At 34.0% G+C, this 26191-nt stretch overlaps 1 protein-coding gene across 1 annotated transcript in view; it reads left to right on the top strand.

The window, feature by feature from the left end:
- LMO3 (LIM domain only 3) overlaps nucleotides 1-26191 on the top strand; it is a 434186-nt gene that overhangs the window by 164258 nt on the left and 243737 nt on the right. The window lies entirely within an intron of this gene.

Raw genomic sequence — 26191 nt, 5'->3', positions numbered from 1 at the left:
AAGGCGAGTCTTTCCATTTTAGTATAATGCTAATTGTTAGGAAGTTTGTCCTTATAGTTAAGTCAAGCTGTTGCAGCTTGTACCCCATACCCCTCCCTCTGACTTTTGGTGGCAAAGAAAATAAGTCCTTCTACCAAATGATGACTCTTCAAATATCTGAAGCCTGATATTTCCTCTTCCTTAGATATTCTCTGCTCCATATTAACCTATCTTTATTATGACTTCACTTAATTTGAATGAGATTTTTTTTCCTGTCTCTACCTCAAAACAGTAACATGGCATTCAGTGTTATATATAAAAAGTATATACGTACCAATGTGTGCACATGCATATATACTACATTCCAAGTTGACTAAATGGAAATTGTGAAGTGTGGTTGAAGAACACTGACTCAGAATTAAGAAAGAGCTGGATAAGTTTATTTTAATTTCCCCTCTGCCTCAGTTGTTGAAGTATTTCATTTGAAGCAAGCAAAGAAGAGTGAATATAGAAGGAAAGGGAGCAAGCAAAAGAAAGGAAGGATTTGGTATAAGAAGAGAGAATTTGTTTTAATAAGTACTGTCAAACACAATGCAATTTATCTTCAGACTCAGTTTTTTTTGGTAGTCATTGAAAGAAACTTTTATTATGATTGTTATTAATCATTTAAGTAATATTTTTACATAATACCTCTAGACATCAATAGTCTTTGTTCTCATTAATATAAGTCATGCCCTTCAGTGATGTAGATTACAATCAGTTCACTTCTCAACCTTTTTTTCTGTCCACATTCTCCCAGAAATCCTTCACAAGACATCCAGCCAATGTGCTGATATCATTTTAGATCTGTTATAGTCAATGGGAACCAATGTGGCACTGAAGGATTTTCATTTGTTAGCCATCACTCTCATTCCTTGAAAAACCCTTATGCTTTTTAGGTATATTATCATATGTATCCTAAATAATATATATTATAATGTCTTTTGCCTAAGTCACCATTAGTAACATACTGCCTTACTTATAACCACAGAAGGCTAAATGTTTTTTGTTTCAATGTAGAGGACTTTTCCAAAGACAAGCAAGAAAAAAAAGACAACCTTCTCCAACAATATAAACAAAAGCCAACATGCTCTACTTTCCCCTGAATTAAAGTAAAACAGCATTATAATCAGTAACAGATGCAGCCTCACATTTTTGTAAATTACCACGTTTATTAAATGACAGAAAATGTATAGTGTTTAATTTCAACTAGGTAGTTCCAATATTGTTTATTGTATTTCACTAGAGCTTTGCTCCCATAATGGTGCATTCATATATATAGTTTAATGTTGTCTTCATTTGAGTTGAAAGTACACACTGGTTACAATTATGTAATTGACAGGTAAGCATTTTAAAATCAAAATGTCTAAAATAGAACTCCTTATTTTTTCCCTTCTTCCAAACTTTTCTGTTACTCTTGAGGGTAACACCATAGTTTCAGTTACTCAGCTTCACAGGCTCAAAATCATCCTCACCCTACACATCTGGAGGAATCTTGTTTCTGTCACCACCATTTTTCTTGTTACTACTCACAGATTAACTACCCTACTTTGGCAACTCATCATATCTTACCTATATTATTACAATAACCTCTTCTTTGATCTCCTGCCTCAAGTCTCTACACCCTTAAATCCATCATTTACACTGCCACCAAATAATTTACGTAAAGTAGAGGTCTAACCATAACATCACTCCCCTTACTTAGTAAACTTCCTGACTACTCCCTGATTTTTCTGAGCTTCACTATTGTTTGTGTATGTATTCATACACACACATGTATACATAAAGTGCGTATATATGTGTGTATGTATACATATACATATATACATACAAATACACTTTTATATGTGTGTGTGTGCATATATATATATTTTCACTACATACACTCTAGAGGTGGGGCACAGTGGTTTTGCTGTTGTTCTTTGTTTTTGTCCTGTTGTTCCTTGCTTCATCTTCCCATCTCTCCTTCTGCCACGCCTGGAATATGCTCCTTCCTTACTTCTATCTCTTAGAAGCCCTGTTTTCTTTGAAAAGGCAGAGCAAATGCCACCTTCAATAGAGAGCTTTTTTGCGCTCCATCCAGAGCCTCCATGTTTATATATATATATATATATATATATATACAACCTCCATGTTTATATATATATATATACACAACCTACACATAGTACATATATATAGTACCTACACATGTGCATGTGTCGCTCCTATTAGAAGGAGGACAGAGACTGTTTCACTTTTGTCTTTGTATCCCTATCACTTAGGACAGGATCTGGCACAGGGTAGGAACATAATAAATGTTTCTTTATTGGTTATCTCTTTGCTTCTTCTTTCTTCATTGAATATCATTTCATACTGGTCTTTTGATATTTCTTTAAATAATCCATATTTATTGCTCTTTAAAATGACATTCCATTCATAGCTATTATTCCTTACAACAAAATAATTTTCAATAAATTAATATATAACAATGTTTATGCATTTCCCTACTCACTGAGCAATTAGTGTATTAAAAACTTTTTGGCTATTAGCTTTTTGATTACTTTCCATTTTTAAAAGTTTTATTCAAGCATCTGTTACTATTAGGATATTTTCAAATTAGAACATTCAGATGTTTTGATCATTTCTTATAGGCAATAGCTGTTATTCTCATAACATGTGTGTTTCCTATAGATTATATTATGTCTATGCCTATATTTCTCAAATTATGTAAAATAAGAGGGGGGAGAGAGGGAACCTTTTTTTTTAATAAGCAATCGAGGTTAAGTAACTTGCTCAAGGTTACATGGCCAGTTATTATTTCTGGGTGTGGTGCTGAGTATCTGAGCCCAGATTTGATCCAGGTCATCCCGACACTGGAGCCGGTGCTCTTACTCACTGAGCCACCTGGCCACCCCTAAGCAATTGGGGTTAAGTAACTTGCTCAAGGTTGCACGGCCAGGTGTTTCTGGGTGGGTGCTAAGTGTCTGAGCCCGGGATTCGATCTTCAGGTCTTCTCAACTCTGGAGCCGGTGCTCTTACTCGCTGTACTACCTGGCCGCCCCAGGGAACCTTTTTTAAATCTTGTTCGTACTGAGACAACTTCTAGTATATTTCTTTTTAAAAATAATACTCTTGTTTTTAAATATGAAGGTTTTAAAATTATATTAAAGATCTCTTTTATGACTTTCCTTTCATGGTTTTTAGTGTAAGTGCTGTATTATGTTAAAAGATGTTTTTACATAAAATAAGATAATTTTATTTTGTTTTTGTTGTTTATATGATAAATTATGATAATTGTTTTCCCTAACTATAGAATGATTCTTGCATATCTGTTATGAAACTACCTTATCCATAGTAAATTATTGGAGGGATATATTGCTATAGTGTCCTTGCAGTGATTTATTTGTTTGTTGCTTGAATATCCATTAGTGAGATTGGTCTCCAGTTCATTCCTTTGGCTTTGTTTAACTATCAGGAAGATACTTGTCATATAGAAAAGTTTAGTGGTGTGTGTTCTGTCTCTATTTTTAAGAATATATTTTTTTTCTGGCATTTGAATTATTTATCTTTAAAAGTTGATGGAATGTATTTTCAATTATAACTGGGTTAAAATCTCTTGCAAACATTTTGTAGTCCTTTTATGGTTGCTTAATTTCTTTTTCTGTGACTGGTTAAGTTAATGTCTTTATTTCTTATTTTGTTGCTTTGTCCAGATTTTTTAGCTGCTAACCACTTTCCTTTGAATTTTCCATTTTTGGAATAAAATTGTGTCTTAACAGTTTCTGATAATATTTTAAATTCTTCTCTGTTACACATCAATCTTAATTTTTCTTTACAAATTTGATTTTTAACTTACTTAGAGTACATAAATATCTAATTGTATCAATTCAATTCTTTTTATTTTTTTTAAATTTGAGGTAAAATTTCATTGACATATTTTGTTTTTAAATCACCTAAATTTCTCCTGGTTTCAGGCCCCTGCTTTCTTTAACTCTAAGAGATCAATTTTATACAGCAAATATTTTTTGAAAGAAAGAAAAAAGAAGAGAAACATTATCACAGTAGTTCAAAACAATGGAAAATCTAAACTTATATGCAATATTCCACAACAATAGAATTTTCACTTCTGCAAAGGAGTGAGGGAAGTTTTCTCATATTTCTTTGGGGCCATGCTTGTTATTTGCAGTTTTGCTACATGCATTATTTATTATTTTATGGTTGCTATTATTTTTATTTACATTGTTGTAGATATGCATCATGTGTATCAGTTTTTTACTTTACTTACTTCATTCATTTAAGCTTTTCCATGCTTGTCTGTAATCATGCTATCTTTCATTCCTTAGAGCTCAGTAATTTTACATTACATCCATGTACCATAATTTATTTAACTGTTCCCCAATTAATGGATACCTATTTTGTTTCTATATTTTTTACTACCATAAAAAATATTGCTATGGATATGTTGGTCATGTAGGAACTCTGTTTTTCTCATTAGCTTTCTTGGGACATATGTCTAGTAGCAGAATCCCTCAATGAAAGAGTAAGAAAAATTTAGTCATTGTATTTGCACAATTCCAAATTGCTTTCCAGAATTACTGCACTAACCTGGAAATAAGATATACAGGCAGTGGGGTATAGAAATCCAATTTGCCCTACAAGAAAGTAAGGGAGGAGTTGAGAGGATATAAGAGAAGGCAGATTGAGGGAAGGGTTATTCAATATTCTTACTATCTTGGGGTGGGGGGTAGGGGAGAGATGGAAATAAAATCTGTAACTTAAAATCTTTGGAAAATGAATGTTGAAAACTAAAAATGAACTTTTAAAAGAATGTCTTTTATAAATCATAAAGCGGTAGGTAAATAATAGTTATTATCATGGGAAAAAAATCATTGCACTAATTCACACCTACATCTCTACCTATGTGGTGACAACAATTCTTACACTATTCCCCTCTTATGTCATTATTTCTAATTGACTGGGTATGAGGTAGAACTTCAGGATTGTTTTGATTTTCATTTCTCTTATTATCCATATTTCGGATCATCCTTTTGTATAATTGATAGTAGTTAGTAAATATTCCTTTTCTTATCTGTTGACCAAATCTTTTGACCACTTACCTATTGAGGAATGATTACTCATTTCTTTCCTGTAAGCTTTATTTACCAGGGTAACATGATCAACTTCCATTTCAAAAGTACCTTCTTCTTCTGTGTTTTTCTCACTAGAGAAGTGAATATCTCTGATAGTATTTTTTAAAGAGATTTTATTGTGAAGGAATGTGATTAATTTGGGGAATGAGAAATTCTGGATCGATAACTAATTTCCAAAAAATTATGGTACTTAATATTAATTCTTCTTTTAAAATTCCACATAATTGTTTAAAAATTCTGTGGGATTTAAATTGGTGCTTTTTACATATAATTTGTTTCTTCCTTGTTCTTTGCAAGATGTTCTCTTTGATATTGAAACTCTAGGTTTCAATAACTGTGTTCCCAGATAAGTTATATTTAGGGTTCCATTCTAAAAAGCATCATATGAATTTTGTATACCTGTAATGTTATCTCTGTTTTGAATTCTTCAACCAATTTTTCTTGTATAATTTAATAAAATAATCAGAATTTTATAACTTTTTTTTCTGATAAAACAATAGTTTTCAAGTTGTCTCACAGAGACAGAGCTCCATTGCTTTGATCTGTAGCAATCTCAAGTTTCCTTCTAAACATAGCTTTGTTTAAAATTCCCTTTGTTATATATTCTACCATTTCTGCATTTTTCCTCTCTCTAGGCCTTGCTGTTTTCAAAGAATCTTATTATTTATTAAAAAAATTCCCTTGAAATGTCCAAATTAATGAGTTTCTGTTCATCATTTGGTTTTCTTGCAATGTTCTCATATCCACTTTTATAGGTACCAATTTTTACATTATATCTGATTGATTTTTTTAAGTCATTCTATGGGTTCTGTGAGTAGGTTTGTTTTCTCTTCTCAGTTTCTAAGTATACTGTTCTTTCCTTCTGAAGACTGCTTTTGATTTTTGTATCTTTTCCGTTTTATTTTCCTGTTTATTAATTGTATGGAGATTTTTGTTTACTCCATTGTAATGCCCAGCAAAGGCAAATTCCCAAGGTTCAAAATACCAGCATAGGTGCTCTCTATTTTATTCAGTGAAAAATTAAGAACAGAGAGAATCAAAATATAGCATCATTCAAAATACAGCATTTACCAAGTGTAATTCAATCAAGTAGTACCCCACCGCTGGACATTACATTCATTTAATCAATCACAAATAAATACTAAATACTACTCCACCCCTAGGCTGTACATTCATTTAGTCCATCACAAAGCCCCTCTTCTCAAATGGAGATTAGTTTCCAATCATAAGTAAAGTACATTCATTTGTTCAATCACAGAGCGCAAAAAGGTCAAAAGTTCCCCGCTTGGATTACAACTGAATAGGCCATCTACCTCAGAGTTACAACAAGCTTAAGCACAGCATTTAATACCCAAAGAGAGGCATTTTCTTCATCTTGACCTGTGGCAAGTTCTCAGCAATCTTTGTTCCTGGGGAGACAAAGCTTAGCAAGGCCACAAGATACATTGCCAGTGTCTTCATTAATTCACTCTCTGCCTGCAGAACAGTTTCAGGAGCTCTGACCAACAGCCAGGTTCCAGAGCCTCTGCAACAACAGCACTGTCCTTCACCAGTGGACAGAATTCACTCTCTGTCTGCAGAACAGTCTCAGGAGCTCTGAACCAACAGCAAGGTGCCAAGACCTCTGCAACAACATGACTGTCTTTCACCAGTGAACAAATCTGGCAAAACAATATCAAAACAGACAAACAAAGTACCAGCACAACAGCCATGGCTCCTCAGTCCTTAGCAGCTCTGGGTGGCAGCTCTCAAAAGTCCTGGGCAATTCAAACTGGCCCTCAGCAATCCTCTCCATCTCTCTCTGCCTCCAAGATGCTGCTTCCAAAATGTTCTTCTGCCTCTCTTTTTTTCTTGTGTCTCTCTAAATTTACATCACCAGCTACTCCCAGTTCAGCACTCTCTTTTCACATCAACAAGTCCATCCCACAAGTGGGATTCACAAGCTCTGGGTTTTAACACAATCAGTCCAAAAACCAAGCCAATACAGGGGGATCTTTAAATTCTATTACTGTTATATCCATTCACTTTCCCTTTTAGCTTTCTCAATGTCCAATTACAGTGCCTGTCCAATATACATACATTTATGAACCAGTTCAATTGTATATCCAAGTGAATAGAGACTGAACAATAATCATTGTTCCTTCACTTATTCCCTTCTCCCAGATAAAACTACAGACTAAATGCTTTTGTGACAACCAGTACTATGTCTTTCTTAAATGAAGTCCTTCAGAATTAAAGACTATGTTAACTTACTTCTTGAGATAGCATCACTTAGTAGATAGATGGTCTCAAATCCAGGAAGAGATGGGTTCAGTTCCTGCCTGATTCATACTATGTGACCTTATACAAGTTACTTAACATCTCATTTTCCATGCAATTAAAGTCACAGGTCCAGTAAAAATCTCCTTTTTAAAAGTAGAGTAAAATTAGTTGTATGGTATCTTGCCTTTTATAATGGTTGATTTCTTATTATCTCAAAAGATTTGGGCACAAAACATCTTTCCTAGTAAAAGCCAGAAGATCTAGGATTAAATTTACTGATCATTAAACCCTCAAATAAAGCTGTGTTTCTATACATTTTAATTCAAAGCCAGTTCCAAACTAGTTCATAGTAGGTAGTCATTAAATATATATATATAAACATAAAATGTCAATATATAAATATACTTATTAAATACATAAAATATCCTACATATTAAATATGATATGTATTATTATGTATTAAATATGGTATGTATTATATATACATATAAAAGTATATATATAAAATATGATATGTGTTGAGACCAAAAAGTGTTTAGAGAATCAGCCAATGTCATACAGTTAGCAAAGAGTAGGGTTGGGATTTGAACCATGGCTAGGACTTGAACCAAGGATCTATGACTACAAATAAAGCATACTTTGTCCTTTCAACTGCACTAAACAGATGAGAATTTCTGCACTCTACTGAATCCATCATTACCATTTTAGTTGACTTCCTACTGTATAAAACTATCTGAACTCTTTAGATATAGAAGCTGGGTCTCATTCTTCAGACCTCTATGAGTGAATAATAGCCTTAAACAAACTCTTGCATCAGTAATTTCACATTTTAACATTTAAATTGACTTATACTAAAACTGTAAAATTCTATTATGAAATACTGGTTCCATCATTTAAGACTATAGTATTTCTTTCAAGCAGTGTATCTGAAAGCAAAAAGGCAACATTAGGAAAATGAACATGAACAAATGAAAACTAAGCCCTAAAATGAATGTGTAATCTCTATAAAGTGATTCCCTGTATGTTGTGTAAAAAAGTTCAGTCACAATATAAAAGCAATATTCATGAATAATCCAAAGAAACTGTGAAATACTTTATCTTCCATATTATTGACCTGTTACATGCAAGCACATGATGGCATGCTCTCCTCTGTATGGACATAAGATCATAAATTTAGAGCTATAAGAAACTCTGAATATTATTTAATCAAATCCCTTCTTTTTATGGATGAGGAAACAGGATCAGAGAAATTATATAGCTTATCCAAGGTCATATAGCTAGGAAGTGGCAGAATCAGGATGTAGAACCACATCTTCTGATTCTAAATCCAGTGCCCTGTCCACTATACCCCATAAAGCAGACTTTGCTGATGAATACTATCCAAACATAATCTACTCACTAAACCTTAAGTTAAAAATGTATATAGTATTGAATTATAACTTGGTTTATGGTTCTTTTCTAAATTACCCTAGCTTGAGAAGAAACAAATTGGATGGAACTTCCAGAAAGATATTTACATAAATGTTTCAAGATAATTATCTCTCTCCCCTACACTGTTGAAAATAATTTTAATGACGTAAAATAAGAGTCACAGGAAGAGAAAGATTTGCTTAATGGTTTTTATTTTTCTCACTAGAACATTCAATCTGAAGGGAGTAGGAAATTACTATCCTGTAAAGTCAAAGGGTCTTTCTGTGTCATCTCCTTCCCTTTTTGTCTCTTTCTTACTCTCCACCTCTCTGTCTCTTTCTTTCTGTCATAAAGTAATTAATGGAAGTTCTAAAGATTAACACAATAGTTGTTGATGACTTCAACAAACCTCTTTCAGACTTAGTTAACTCTAATAAAAAGGTAAACAGGAAGGAAGTTAAGCATCTGAATAGAATGTTGGAGAAAAATAAGTATGATAGAATTTGATTATTGATTTTTTTCCTTTTTTTAGGGGAGGAAGGGAGGAGGACAGGGCAATTAGGGTTAAGTGACTTGCTCAAGGTCACATGGCTAATTAGTGTTAAATGTCTGAGGCCATATTTGAACTTAGGTCCTTCTGACTCCAGGGTCGGTACTCTATTCACTTCACCACCTAGCTGCCCCTGAATTTGATTACTGGATAGTAAATCATGAAAAGTATGTCTATTTTTCAGCATTTCTTGCCAAATGTATAATAATTGACCATGAAGCATTCTTTAAGAAATACTAAAAATGTACATAAAAGACCATAATACAATAAACATCATAATTTTGAAATATTATAAGAAGATTAATACTTAAATGGAGACCAAATATAATAATACTTATTAATGTGGGTGTCAATGAACAAATCATGGAAATTCTACATTGGGTTCTTTAACATAATTCTTGTATTAAGGAAATAGTCAAAATCAGAAAATACTTAAATTTTTGGTATGCCTCTAAATCAGTCTGTAGGGAAATTTTTATGTCTTATAAATGCTCTCTACAAAAGTAAAGTGCAGAAGACCAATAAACTGACTGGACATGCCACTAAAAAGGATGTTTATTGTCACAAATGTTATTTAGTATGTTGAAGATATTAGAGTGACTTGCCATTTCCTTTTTCAGCTCATTTTACACATAGGAAACAGGCAAATAGGGTTAAGTGACTTGCCCAAGGTCACACAACTAGTACATACCTGAGGCCAGATTTAAACTTAGGAAGATGAGTCTTCCTCACTCTAGGCCCTGTGCACTATCCACTGAACACTTACCCTGCAGGCTAGTAATTCTAAGAATAGCAAAAAGACCAGAAAAAATATGTGGTCATGAGTACAGAAAAAAATGAAATCATGAAAAAATGCTATGATAGTTTAATTGAAGAATCATAGAAATTTGACACAAAGATAAAATAACTTCATGAAAAAAGCAAGACTTTTTTTCCCATTGGTGTAAGGAAAACTTAGAGTGGAACCTCTCAGCAATGATGCAGATCTACAACCTACCTATAATTTAAATTTTTGAGAACTGCTTGGGACATGTGAAAGTTAAGTGACACCCATGGTCACAACATTAATTATGAAGTTTTTTCCTTCATTGAGAGTTTTCCTTATTATCCAAGGCAAATATTTTCTCTCTTTGCTTCTAGTCCCCTTCTTTAAAAGAGAAAAAGAAAGGATGAAAAAAGGGAAATTAAATTAGCAGTTGAAATAGTATGATTATAGCCATTTTTCTTCCCTGATTTCTACAGTCCACAGCTAGATATCATTTTGTTTCCTTTTTGTTTATCCTTTATGACATCATCCCTCCTTAAATAAACTTTATATTGTAATCCTCTTTACTTTCCTTGTCCCAGCCCCATTTTTTTCTTCCTGAATTCATTATACTATACTATATACACTATACTCTTTTTTATATTATACTATACTATATACACTATACCTCTACTTGCCCAAATCAGATAGTTGAAGTTTGATTAATTTTTTTAAAAATATGTTAAATAATCAATAACTTGTTGACTATAAATATAAAATATTTTTAAAGTTATTTACTTTTAGTTTACAACATTCAGTTCCACAATCCCTTGTGTTTCAGATTTTCTCCCTCTACCTCTTCTCCCCCCATGGTGGTATGCAAAGAAATATAGGATCTATAAATACCTTCACATTAAATATTAGTCAAGTTGTAAAGAATGATTATAACCAATGGAGTGAACAATGAGAAATAAGAACCAAAACAAAACAAAACAAAAAAAGAGAGAGAGCAAGTACATTGCTTCATTCTGCATTCAGACTCTGTTGTTCTTTCTCTGGATGTGGATATCCCTTTCCATCATGAGTCTTTTGGAGTTGTTTTATAACCTTGCATTGCTGAGAGGAGCCCGATCTATCAAAGTTAGTCGTCAAACATACAATGTGTCTATAATTGCGTACAAAGTTCTCCTGGTTCTGTTCTCCTCACTCATCATCAGCTTATATGTCTCTCCAGGTTATTATGAAGTCCATCTGCTCCTTATTTCTTATAGCATAATAGTATTCCATTACATTCACATAATGTAACTTGTTGAGCCATTCCCCAATTGATGAGCATCTCCTTGATTTAAAATTCTTTGCCACTACAAAAAGAGCTGCTATAAATATTTTTGTCCATATGGGTACTTTTCCCACTTCTGTGATCTCTTTGGGTTATAGCCCTAAAAGTGGTATTTCTGGGTTAAAGGGTAGGCACTTATTTATGCCCTTTGGCATAGTTCCAGATTGCTCTCCAGAATGATTGGATCAGTTCACAACTCTACTAACAATGCATTAATGTCCCAATTTTTCCATGTCCTCTCCAGCATTTATCATTTTCCTGTTTTGTCATCTTAGCCAATCTGATCAGTGAGATGTGGTACCTCAGAGTTGTTTTCATTTACATTTATCTAATCAATAGTTATTTAGAACATTTTTTCATATGCTTATAAATATCTTTAATTTATTCCTCTGAAAACTGCCTGTTCACCTTTGACCATTTATCAATTGGGGAATGACTTGTATTCTTATAGATTTGCCTTAGTTCTCTGTATATTTTAGAAATGAGGCCTTACTGGTCGGAAATTTCTTTCCCAATTTTCCACTTCTCTCCTTATCTTGGTTACATTGGCTTTATTTGTACAAAATCTTTTCAATTTAATATAATCAAAATTATTCATTTTGCATTTCATAATGCTCTCTAACTCTTGTTTTGTCATAAAATCTTCCCTTCTCCATAAATCTGACAGGTAAACTATTATTTGCTCTCCCAGGTTGCTTATAGTATTAAAAATATGAAATAATTATAATTTGTCAAAAGTATTTATTAATAAATAATAATTAAGCAAGCATATTACTAAGTATAATACTCCATACTGGGGATACAAAGACCAAAACCAAATAGTCTTTATGCTCAAAGAACTTTCACTCTTAGAAGAGAAAACAACATATACATATAAAAATAAATGTAAAAGATATATAAAACTAATGTAAAGTTATTTCTGGGGAAGCACAAACTTGGAGCATTAGGGAGTATCCTTTAGAACAGGAGATATTTAAGGCAAACCTTCAAGTAACCCAGGAATTTAAAGAAGTAAATAGCCCTGGTAAACAACTTGTGTCGCATGAAAGTGTGAGACAGTAAGGTATAGGAGGGCAGTGGATCTGGAAATTTGTCAGGAATGTAGGGTATAGGAGGGGATTAGATGTATAATTAGCCAGCTAGTTTAGGCTGGTATCAGATTGTGAAGGTTGTTATAAATAACATAAAGAGGAATTCATGTTTCATTTTAGAGAAAATAGAAACCAAGAAGATTCTTAAGCAGGGAAATGATGTAACTAGACATGTGCTTTAGGCATATCAACTTAGCAGCTATGTGGAAGAGTGGAGAGTAGAAAGGGTAGATATAGGAAGAGCAATTAGGAGGTCCTTGCAATAATCTGAGTGAGAATTAATGAGGGGTCATGTGAGTAGAGAGAGGGGGACAGGTATGAATGGGATTCTAGCAACATGACTTTGCAACTAATTACCTATGAAGAATAAGGAACACTGGAGAGTTAAGGATGAGTCCAAGGTTTTGAACCTAGGTACAGGAAGTATGGTGGTGTGATTATCAATATCAAAATCTTCTCTGGTTACAAGAAATGGTTTATCCCTCACATCATCTAGAGCATTACTTCTCCCCCCTCCTGTTTTTTTTAAATATAAAAATCCATAGCTTATCTTTCCTTTTCCTTATTAATCTTTGGAAGCAGACTTTTATTTTTCTTTCAGGATATATAATTTGATTACCACTCAGGTATTTCAAATTTTTCAGACTTATTTACCTTTCTGAACTTTCCTTTTTTTTTCATTTTATTTCCTTCTAAGAATTTTAACCAGCTCTGGAGTTTTTAACAGGAATTCCGAGAAGTCATAAATTCTGGTAAAATGCATTTCCTCCCAAAGGTTAGGTTAAACTTTGAAAGATATGTTATTCATATTATTCTCCCTCATCTAATATTTTTTTATTTTTGGTAGATCATGTTTCAGTTCTTCTCCTGTAGTTAATTAAGGATTTTCATTGAGTCCCTATAGGATGTGATCTGGTTTCTTGTTTATTTGTTTGTTGTTTGTTTTTCTAGCCACTTGTAGTATTTTTTCTTTGACCCAAGAGCACTTGAAATTTGGCGATCTTATTTCTGAATACTTTGTAATTTAGTCACTTGTTCTTTTGCTTTTTTTTGTGATGGTGTCCATGTATTATATAAATTCACTTTTCCCTTTCCTTCCAGAATAATTTCCTTTATGATTGTTTGAACTATTCCATTCTCTTTGTTTTATTTTGCATTATCATGTTTTTCTGGAAGTCCGGTAATATCAATATTATTTTTGTGCCCTTTGTTATGCTGTTTTTGGATAACAAATACCTTAAAGATTTTTTTTCTTTTTTCTTCCTTTAAGACAATTTCACTTATATTTCTTGTTTCACTAAGTATTTCAGTTTGGCTTCCTCCTTTTTTTTTTTCAGTGTATACACTTCTAGACTAAGATTTCCATGATTCTGACCTGGGCTGTCCATTCCATTCCTCACATCTCCTTTCACTTCTTTCATTAAGCATTCAAACCACTTTGGAGTCCATATTATTTCCAAGAATATTACAGAATTCTTCTCTTCTGAATTTTTATCATGGGACTCATTTATCCAAAAATAATTCTCCATTATACTGAATTTCCTTTGAACATATCTTCAGAAACTATACTATCTTACCCTCTGAAGATTTTCCTACTGAACTACCTCTGCCCTCTGTCTGTCACCATTGACTGATTGAAATCTTGTTAAGCATATAGACTATGCAATTTATTTTTTTTTATTTTTTCCTGTGATTAAATTTCTGGAATTTCTTGTCATTTTCCCCCTTTTGATTATATAACTTTTACTTCATTTAATGCATTTTTTTTTACCATGTTGAAATGGAAGTGCAAAGAACTGTTCTTGACCATGAATTTTCAGCTAGTTATCTTGCAAGTAGAAAACACTTTTTTTCCCCTTGAATTGTTATATACTCAGCACTGAATAGAAATGCCATTCACATATTAGAAAATGTATAAATGTTTGTGGTATCAAATTGTGTGACCTCTGTTCTCATGGAACTTGTTTAAAATTTAAGTGGGGAGATGAGGCTTATGTCTGTGGCTAGGTAACTAACACAAGATCCAAGAAATAAATGGTAATTGAGTGATACAAATAAATAAATGCTATAGAAATTAAGTGGAGAGAAAGATCATTTCTATTTGAAATAACGTTTGGGAAAGGTTTAGCAAAAGTGTTCTTGTTTGAGTTGAACCTTGAAGGACATGTGGGATTTGGATAGACAGGAGCTAAGAGGAGTATTTTAGACTAAGATAAAAACACAAAAATAAGAGAAAGTACAGGCATAACTAGAGATTTAGAAACCTGAAGTGAAGGGTTCATGTAAGGAGTAGTTTGATATTCAGTTTAAAAAGTACATTTGGGGACTTTTAGGAGCCAAGATGGCAGAGTAACCAGTAAGTCATTCTCCCTTACTGACCTTGAAAAACTCAGAAAATACTGCCCCAGAAAGTGGAAGAGTGGAGCCAGCAGAAAAATGGGGTACAGTAATTTTTTAGCTCATGAAGGCAGGAGCATAAATGGGAAAGATCCCTCTTGCTATGACTGAAGGGAACCAGTACAGGACAGGAGGTGTCCAGGCAAGCCAGTAGAAAGCTCTACCTCAGCAAACCAGTGGGAGATCTTGAGCTCCAGGGTGGTGGATCAGGCAAGTGCCAACACCATGAACCCCTCACCCTCACCACTCACATGCACTACCTATACTCTAGCACAGCACATGGTGAGGAGGTGACATCCAGTGGCCAGACCACCCCCAACCCCCACACCTCAACATATAAACTTTAGAGTAACCAAGGAGAAACGCAGTAAAACCCCGCCTGCATCAACACCAGTCATCACTACTAGGTCCAGCTCAGCACCACGTAAACTACAGCTTCTATAGCTTCCAGCTGCCAGAATTTCAGCCCCCAGCACACAAAGCCAATAATGAGGCCCCTTTAAAAGCCAGGAAAAAGGCAAACACCACAATCAAGAAGTGACATAGGAAATCAATGGCCATAAATTCTTATTATGGGGACGGGGAAGATCAAAACACAAATTCAGAAGAGGACAGCACTGTCACTATACCCACATCTAAAACCTCAAAGGGGAATATGAACTGGTCTCCAGCCCCGAAAACCTTCTTGGAAGAGCTCAAGAAGGATTTTAAAAGTCAAATTAGCGAGGTAGAAGAAAAATTTAACAATTCCTTTAAATATACAGTTGACAAAATGAGGGGAAAGCACACTGAAGAAATCCACTCCTTAAAAAGTAGAATTGGACAAATGGAAAATGAGGTACAAAAGCTAACTGAAGAAAACAGTTTGTTAAAAATTAGAATTGGGCACATGGAAGATCGTGCCTCTATGAGACATTAAGAAACAGTCAAACAAACTCAAAAGAATGAGAAAATAGGAGAAAATGTAAAATAGCTCATTGCAAAAACAACTGACCTGGAAAATAGATTCAGGAGAGATAATTTAGGAATTATTGGTCTATATGAAAGCCATGATGAAAAAAAAAAGCCTGGACAGCCTTTTCCAAAAAATCATCAAGGGAAACTATCCAGAGGTCCTAGAACTAGAGGGTAAAATAGTCATAGAAAGAATGCACTGATCACCTCTTGAAAGAGATCCCAAATTGAAAATGCCAAGGAATATTATAGCCAAATTCCAGAATTAGCAGATCAAGGAGAAAATACTGAAAGCAGCTAAAAAATAAACAATGTAAATATGATTAAACTACAGTCAGGATCACACAGGATCTCTCAACTTCTACATTAAAAGATCAGAAGATTGGAAATATTGGATTAGATTCCAAAGGTTGGCATCTGATATTCTGTAAAGCAAAGCAACTTGAATTACAATCAAGGATCAACTACCCAGCAAAATTGAGCATAATCTTTAAGGCAAGGAGATTGACATTCAATGAAATAGGGGACTTCCAGACCTTCCTGATGAAAAGACCAGAGCTTGATGGAAATTTGATCTTGAAATCAAGACTCAAGGGAGGCATACAAAGTAAACAGGAAAGGGAAAAGAAAATCATGTTATTCAATAAGGGCATACTGTTTACATCCCAACATGGGAAAATGATACTTGTAAATCTTGAGAATTATATCTTTATTGCATTATTTAAAAGGGATATACATAGAGAGTGGGGGTATAAATTAACTGATAATGATAACAAAAAACCTAATTAAAGGATAAAAAGGGATTGTAATGGGAGAAGAGGAAGTGAGGAGGCAGGAAAGGGTAAATTATATAACATGATTACAACATAAAAACATATTACATTAGAGGGAAAGAAGGGAAGGTGATGAGCATTGTTTGAACTTTACTCTCAATCAGATTTGGTTCATGGAGGGAATAACATGCTCAGGTATAGAAATATAACTTACTCTACAGGTAGTAAAAGGAGAAAGGAGAAGGAAAAGGGTGGGAGGGGGGGACAAAGGAAGGGAAAGAAAAGATGTTAGAAGGGAGGGAAGAAGTGATGAGAAAAAAGTGAAAGAAAAGGGAGAGGACTGATAGAAGGGAAGGAAGATTGAGGGAGGTGGCAGTTAAAATCAATACTCTTTTGAGGAGGGAAAGGAAGAAGGAAAAAATAAAAGCATAAATGAGGGGGGGGAGAATAGGATGGAGAGAAAGACACAGATAGTAATCATTACAGGGAATGTGAATGGGATGATTCTTTTGTTCTATACAACTTGACTAATGTGAAAATGTTTAATAAGAATGTATATGTAGAGTCTATATAAGATTGCATGCCATCTCAGGAAGAGGAGATGGGAAGGGAGAGGGGAGAAAGGTGGAGAAATTTTAAAACTTATGGAAGTGAATATTGAAAGCTAAAAATTAGTTAATTCATAAAAATAAATAAATAAAATTTAAGCTTTGAGGGAAAAAAATTAAATTTGGCCCATGTCATACAGAGCCTTGAATAAGAAATACAGACTCAAACTTTATGGATATTGCTGTTATTATTTTTTTAATTTTCTAAAGGGCCCATAATTAATTTTGGCATTGAATTACAAATTATAAATTACACTATTTAAGCCCACTTAATACCTCTGTGATTTGATACAAGTCACTTATGTCTCTAAGCCTGAGTTTCTCATCAATAAATGATATTGTTGAACCTAGAGGTCCACCTAAGAATAGAACAACATAGAAAAAATCAGTTGTAAGTCTGTTTGATTTTTATTGTTCAGTGTTTCAGAAACAGAAATAAATACAAATCAAGTTGAAAGTGAAATCTATGTCCAATAACAATACTGCCTTGGATTTATATAGCACTTTGCATTCAGATTGTTTGGTTGTAACTAAGAAATGTTCACTTAGTATATGCCCTGTATGCTTCCATGTTCATATACGCATATCCACATGCAAGTTTCTATACTTCACAATAATATAGATTTTGGTGAACCCAGATTTATCCCCAAATAGTTATCCATGGTGTAAAGTGTGATCAGAAGTTACTGAAGAAAAAGGATGTCTTGAGCTGTTTTTGAGTGAACTATTATGGGTATGCATGCCCATGTATAGAATGCAAGGAGTTTAGTGGAAGGAGAAAAATCCAACTGTGACTAGGATTACTGATAATATGTTGGTGGCAAAATCCATATCTATCCAATGAAAGAGTTTAAAAAACTATGTTGTGGAACTGAATTTATTTTCCTTTACAAATGGGAAGTTTTAAGCTAAAATAGTTTGCTAATGTTAACTAAGAACAGCATAATGATTTTTTGTCCCAATCTTTTTACTTCTGTTATGCTCTGTGTATGGCTAAAACTTGACCAGTACTTAGAGAAGTCTTGCTTAATTGACAGCTACCACCTAGTTAGGGGTTATAGATAACAGTAGAATTGCATTCTGAAAACTTTACCTGAGCAAAAACACCTGAGGTAAAGTAACTTCAAAAATGAGTAATGGACCAAGACCTCTGATATGGTTACGAATGTCAATAATGATAACTACGATTAATGTATGTTTAGATTCACACAAGCCATCTATTGCCATTACTTTAACTTTCCCATCTCCCTCTAAATTCTTAGTTATGTGAAACCTGGGTTTTGCCCTCTATATCCAACTAAGTGAAATCTCTCTCTCTAAATTGAAAAATGATTGTTAAATCCAATGACCTTTTAAAGTCCTTATCCTTATTAACTTCTTTAATTTTCTATACTGTTGACCATCCCTTCTTCCTGTATATATTCTCCATCCTTAGTTTTTATGACAATTTTTCTTTCCTTTTTCTCTTCCTACCTGTCTGATTGATCCTTCTTCATCTCCTTCAGGGAACATTATCCACACCTCATTTAGTGAGGTTGTGTCTATCATATTCTCTCCTTATCACTGCTCTTTGAGTGATCTCATCTGCAATAAAGGTCTGTTGCACATGAGGAAAAGGGGAGTGCAGTCCAGTAAGCCAGCAGCAAGTCCCACTTCAGTAAACTAGCAGTAGATCATGATCCTCGGTGCAATGGAGAAGGCAAATGCCAATACGAGGACTCCCCCATCAGTATAGCTAGGGGAGCAGGCAATCTCCATATCCAAGAACCAACATGTGCTTCAGTGTAACCCTAGAAAAATGGGCAGCCTCCAGTGTCCAAACAGCCATGTCCTTCAGTGTATCCCCAGGAAACACAAAAACTCACCAACCTCAGTACATGCCAGACTCCATCACTAGGAGACCAACTCAGCATCAGGTAAACTGCCAGACCCCTACAACCTCCAGCAGTGCCAGCTGCCCCACCACACCCTTCAGCATAGGACCAGAGGGCTTTGGTCCACCCATGGGCCTCAGGGCAACATCAGTGCAACACTAAGTAAATAGCCAGGGCCTGAAGTACCTGAGACAAGAAGCCTGAGACAGTGCCCATTCCATTCTGAGAGCACAACTCAAATTTAAAAAGAAAGGGAAAAAGCAAAAAAGCAAAAAACAACAAAAAAATCTGACCATAGAAAGTTATTATTCTTACAGGAAAGATCAAGACACAAACTCAGAAGAGGACAATAATGTCAAAACAGATATGGAAAAAACCCTAAAGAAAGATGGGAAGTGGTTTCAAGTCCAGAAAGAACTCATGAAAGAGCTCAAAAAGGAGCTTAAAAATTATATGAGAGGTTTAAGAAAACTTGGGAAAAGACATAAGGGTGATGCAATAGAATTAAGAAAAAAAGATACATCAGCATAGAAAAAGAAAACAACTGCTTAAAAAGCAGATTTGGCCAAATGGAAAAGGATCGTGCCTCTATGAGACATCAAGAAACAGTCAAACAAACTCAAAAGAATGAGAAAATAGGAGATAATGTAAAATACCTCATTACAAAAACAACTGACCTGGAAAATAGATTCAGGAGAGATAATTTAGGAATTATTGGTCTATATGAAAGCCATGATGAAAAAAAAAAGCCTGGACAGCATTTTCCAAAAAATCATCAAGGGAAACTATCCAGAGGTCCTAGAACTAGAGGGTAAAATAGTCATAGAAAGAATGCACTGATCACCTCCTGAAAGAGATCCCAAATTGAAAATGCCAAGGAATATTATAGCCAAATTCCAGAATTAGCAGGTCGAGGAGAAAATACGGAAAGCAGCTAAAAATAAAATACAGTCAGGATCACACAGGATCTCTCAACTTCTACATTAAAAGATCAGAAGATTGGAAATATTGGATTAGATTCCAAAGGTTGGAATCTGATATTCTGTAAGGCAAAGCAACTTGAATTACAACCAAGAATCAACTACCCAGCAAAATTGAGCATAATCTTTCAGGCAAGGAGATAAAAAATCCATAGAAGAAAACAATTCCTTAAAAAGTATAATAGAGGGGTGGCTAGGTGGTGCAGCGAATTGAACACTGGCCTGGAGTCAGGAGGACCTGAGTTCAAATCCAGCCTCAGACACTTAATACACACACACACACACACACACACACACACACACACACACACACAAAACAGCAAATTTGCCCCATCTGAAGGGAATTGATATGATGGGGTATACAAGTAGTGAAGTAATAGCCAAGAAAAGGGAAATCTGGTTTCCTTGTATGGCATTACCTCCTCAGGAAGGATGATGATGAACTCAGTCCATGAACAAGAGAAGGGAAAAACAGGATAAAGAGTCTTGCCTTAACAATACAGTATCCTGAAGGATATTTTGAAGCAGTTGCTAGAAGAGAGAAGGGAAAAAAAAGTAACAAGAGCCATGATGAGAAATTGACATTTCCAAGAAAGGAAAGGGGAAGAGGAAAAGGAAGACAGCAGGGGATACAGAGACCTTTCTGGCTTCTCTAAATACACTGTTCAAAAAGACTGAAGTGGAATTATACAAACTCACATCCCAGCAGCAGACTCTCATCAAGAATGATGAATGAAATGAAGAAAGTGTGGAATGAAGTATTATGTTCCCTGAAAGATCAGCTAAAATTCCTGAATAAAGAGGAAGAAGCATTTCTGGTATTTGCTGTCAAGAGGTAGTGTTTCAGCCAATTGCCACTGTGTGTCAGCATAATGTTTGCAAGGATTGTTTGGACCTATCCTTCCCAAGCCAAAGTGTACAGCTGCCCAGCTTGTCGGTATGATCTGGGTAATTCTTACAATATGCAAGTGAATCAGCCACTGCAAACCATCATCAATTAGCTCTTCCCAGGATATGGCAACTGTCAGTGATTCTGTTTGTCCAGCACTTTGCTTACCTTAATGGTAAAATTTGACAGTGCTTTTACCATAGACTTAATTTAAAGCTTCACCTTTTCCCTGCAAAGATTTGTCTTCCCTACTCTTTAAAAAATTTGAGGGATTTATTTTATATGTGTTGTGGCTTTCAAAAAATGTTGGATGCTACCTTCAGTTTTTTTTTTCTAAAACCTGAGGTTTATCATCATATATTTTCCTGCTTTTGGTAAAGGCTGCTAATGAACCTGACACTGAGTTCTCAAAAGTCTCCTCTCTCATGTAGAATGTGGCTTGGTTTCTAGAACAATCTTTATAAAGTCTGTAAATCTGACCTCAAAGGTAAAAGTATGCTCATCTCTTTGGCAATATTTTGATGCTAAAATCCTCTAAGATGATTCCTGGTGTTTTTGGACCAGTAGATGGTTTATAAAGAAGTTGCTTGAAAAAAAAAAAAACTTGCTTAAAATAGGTTAAGCTTTTTTTCAAGGCCATTCTCTACCAGTTTACTTTTATATTTAAAATAAATATAAAAAATCTCTGTCTGCATTAAGCTAAGTGCTTGGGGGCAACACAGAATACTACCTCAGCTGGACACTTCTTTTACCAGGGAAACTGTTTGTTCAGCCAGATGCTGTCTCTGATCCAGAATGCCATTGAAGAACATGCTAGAGCCATTCTTAAAGTGCCTTTGGTCCTTTTCGAAAAGACTGGGTTCTTTTTAGAACTGAAATGTTGAAATTGTCAATCAGATTAGATTTCCTCCTTTGAAAATGGAGCACTGTAGCCAAACGTCATTAGCATGGGATTGCAAACCTTGAAACTCTTCTTTGCTAGGGAGCATTAATTTGTTTTATTATTATTTAATGCATTTGAATTTTGAAATAGAGAATTATATAAGTGAGAAAGTTTTTTAAGACACTTTTCCTAATGAATTTTTTTTTAGTTACTGTAGCTGAACCAAGAAAAAAAGCTGTTTTAATTTCTTTGATTGATTTTTTTTTGAGAATGGCTCTTCAGCTTTTCCGGCAATGCCAATGATTGGTAGAATATTAGTGGATAAGATAAAAACAACAAATCATGTGGGATTTTTCTAAAAAGTTCAGATTCTATTTGCACACGCGGAGATATTAAGTTCTCAAAATAAATGCATTTAAGGATGAAAAAATAAAAATTGTATTACTAATAACAGCTAGAAAGAATATACATAGTCAAAGAGTATGAATATAAGATAACTTGAAGGGAATGACATAAAAATAAGGGATGAGAAAGAGGAATACAGTGGGTTCAAAAGGAAGTGAGAGCTAGAATGGGGTAAATTTTTTCACATGAAGAGGTAAGACCTATTACAGTGGAGGGGAAGATGGGAAGGTGGGAAATGGGAATTACTTGAACCTTATTCTCATTGGTATTGGCTCAAAGGGGGAATGATATACAGAATCATTTGAATATAGAAATCTGTCTTACCTGACAGTGAAATAGGAGAGGGGAGATTAAGTAAAGGTAGGGGAGGGGAAGAACTGATAGAAGGGAGGACAGATCTTTTGGGAGTGTTAGACAGAAACAAAACACTAGTAAGGATAGAAAAGTTAAAAGGAGAGAGAGGAGAAACAGCAGAAAAAAAGAGATGAAGGGAAATATACTGTAAATGTAAATGGGCTAAATTCTCCCATAAAATGGAAGCAGATAGCAAAGTGGATCAAAAGTCAGAGTCCTACAATATGTTGTTTACAAGAAACACACTTGAAGCAGAGAAACACACAGAGACTAAAGGTAAGAGGCTGGAACAGAATCTATTATGGTTAAGCAATAATAATAAAAAAAAGCAGAGCCAGCAATCTTGATCTCAGACAAAGTAAAAGCAAAAATAGAAGAAAACTACATCTTGCTAAAAGATACCAGAGTCAATGAAGCAATAGCAATACTAAACATATATGCACCAAATGGTGTAGCATCCAAATTCTTAAAGGAGACGTTAAGTGAGTCACAGGAAGAAATAGATAGCAAAAGTATACTTGTGGGGAACATCAACTGTCCCCTCTCAGAACTCTATAAATCCAACAAAAAAAAATAAACAAAAAAGAAACTAATGAGGTAAATAGTATATTAGAAAAGTTAGATGTGACAGACCTTTGGAGAAAACTGAATGGGAATGGAAAGGAAAATATATTTTTTTTTCTCAGCAACACATGGCACCAACACAAAAATTGAGCATGCATTAGGGCACAATAACCTCAAAATCAAATGTAGAATGTTTTGAATATTAAATATATTCTTTTTGAACCATAAAACAATAAAAATTAAATTCAACAAAGGTCAATGGAAAGGTAGACTAAATATTAATCAGAAAGTAATCTAATCCTAAAGAACAAATAAGTAAAAGAACAGATCATAGAAACAATCAATAATTTCATTAAAAATAATGACAACAGTGACATAGCATAATGAAATTTATGACGTGTGGCCAAAGCAGCATGTAGGGGAAATTTCATTTTTCTAAATTCTCATATCAACAAAATAGTAAATGAACATATCAATGAATTGGGCATACAACTAAAAAAAACCCTAGAAACAGTACAAATTAAAAACTCCCAGTTGGGCATCAAATTGGAAATCTTGAAAATCAAAGGTGAGATTAATAAGATTAAAAGTAAAAGTAGGGGTGGCTAGTGGCTCAGTGAGTAAAGCACTGACACCGGAGTCAGGAGGACCTGAGTTCAGTTCCGGCTTCAGACACTTAACACCCACAAAAAAAAACCAAACAACTAGCCATGTAACCTTGGGCAAGTTACTTAACCCCAATTGCCCTCCAAAAGGCAAAAAAAAAAAAGTAAAAATAAATTTAAAAAACTATTGAGCCAATAAATCTAGGAGTAAGTTTTGTGAAGAAGAAGAAAAAAAAATACAATAAGATAGATGTCATTGATTAATTTGATTTTTTTTTTTTAGAAAGCAGAAAACCACATATCCATTATCAAAAATGAAAAGGGTTAAAATCAGCGCCAATAAAGAAGAAATGAAAGCAATCATTAGGAAATATTTTTCTCAATTATATGCAATAAATCTGACAATCTGAGCAAAACTTATGACTATTTATGAAAATATAAATTACCAAGATTAAGAAGTCAGAAAACAGAATGCCTAAATAATGCCATCTTAGAAAAATAAATTATAAACTCCATTAATGAACTCCCTAAGTAAACATCTCTGGGGCCAGATGTGTTCACAAGAGAATTCTACCTAACTTTTAAAGAATAATTAGTTCCAATGTATAAACTTCCTGGAAAGAGAAGCAAAAAAAGGAGTCCTGCCAAACCCCTTTCATGACACAAATATGGTGCTGATATCTAAATGAGAAAGAACTAAAAAAGAAAAAAGAAAAATATAGACTAATTTCCCTAACAAATATTAATGCAAAAATTCTGAACAAAATACTAGCAATGTATATACAAGCATACATCACAAGAATTATACACTATGAGTAGATGGAATTTTTACCAGGAATGCAGGGTTGGTACAACATTAGGAAGACTATAAACATAATTGACCATATCAATAACAATAGAAATACTATGATTTCTCAATAGATATAGAAATAGCTTTTGGAAAAATACAATATCATTCTATTGAAAACATTAGAGAGCTTAGGAATAAAGGGAATATTCCATAAAATGATAAGCAGTATCTATTTAAAACCATCAGCAAACATTGTTTGTAATGGTGATAGGCTAAAAGTCTTCCCAATAAGATTGGAGTAAAGCAAGGATGCCTATTATCACCATTATTATTCAGTATAGTACTAGAAATCTTAGCTATTGTAATAAGGGAAGAAAAAATAATCAAAGGAATTACATTAGGCAATAAGGAAATAAAACTGACATTCCTTGAAGATGAGATGATGGTATACTTAGAGAAAACTAGAGAATCAACTACAAAACTACATAAAATAATTAAGAACTTTAACATAGTTGCAGGATATAAAAATAAACCTACATAAATCATCAGCATTCCTATATATTACCAACAACCTACAGCAGCATGTTTTAGAAAGAGAAATTCCATTTAAAATGACTGTAAATACCAATCAATTTACCAAAAAACTACTTTATAGAGCTAGAAAAAAATAGTAACAAAATTCATTTAGAAGAATAAATGGTCCAGAATATCAAGGGAATTAATGAAAAGAAAGGATAGGGAAGGTGGACTAGCTATGCCAGATTTCAATCTGTATTATAAAGCAGCAGTCATCAAAACTACTTGGTACTGGCTGAGGAATAGAGGAGTGGATCAATGAAATAGATTAGGCACATGAGATTCAGAACTCAATGACTATAGTAATCTATTGTTTGATAAACCCCCAGACCCTGGTTTTGGGGATAAGAACTCACTATTTGACAAAAACTACTGGAAAAACTGGAATATAGTATGGCAGAAACTGGGCATAGAGCATTATCTAGCACCATATACCAAAATCAAGTCTAAATGGGTGCATGATCTAGGTATAAAGGTTGACACTGTAAGCAGTCTCCTAAAACAAGGAATAGTTTACCTATGAGACTTGTGTAGAGGGAAAGACTTTATGACTAAACAAGAATTAGAGAACATTATAAAATGTAAAATGGATAATTTGACTACATGAAATTGAAAACCTTCTGTACAAACAAAGCCAATGTAACCAAGATTACGAAGGAGGTGGGAAATTGGGAACGAATTTTTACAACCTATGTCTCTGACAAAGGACTCATTTCTAAAATATACAGAGAATTGAGTCAAATTTATAAAAATGCAAGTCATTCCCCAATTGATAAATGGTCAAAGATATGAACAGGCAGTTTTCAGAGAAAGAAATTAACGATATATATAAGGACATGAAGAAATGCTCTAATTCACTATTGATTAGAGAAATGCAAATCAAAATAACTCTTAGGTACCACATCTCACCAGGCAGATTGGCTAAGATGACAAAACAGGAAAATGATAAATGCTGGAGAGGATGTGGGCAAATTGGAACACTAATGCATTGC

This window comes from Petaurus breviceps, unplaced genomic scaffold, assembly GCF_028583685.1.
Source record: "Petaurus breviceps papuanus isolate PSGF00001 unplaced genomic scaffold, PetGlider_PUasm1.0 78, whole genome shotgun sequence".
NCBI lineage: Eukaryota > Metazoa > Chordata > Mammalia > Diprotodontia > Petauridae > Petaurus > Petaurus breviceps.
This window is presented reverse-complemented; position numbering and strand designations above follow the sequence as displayed.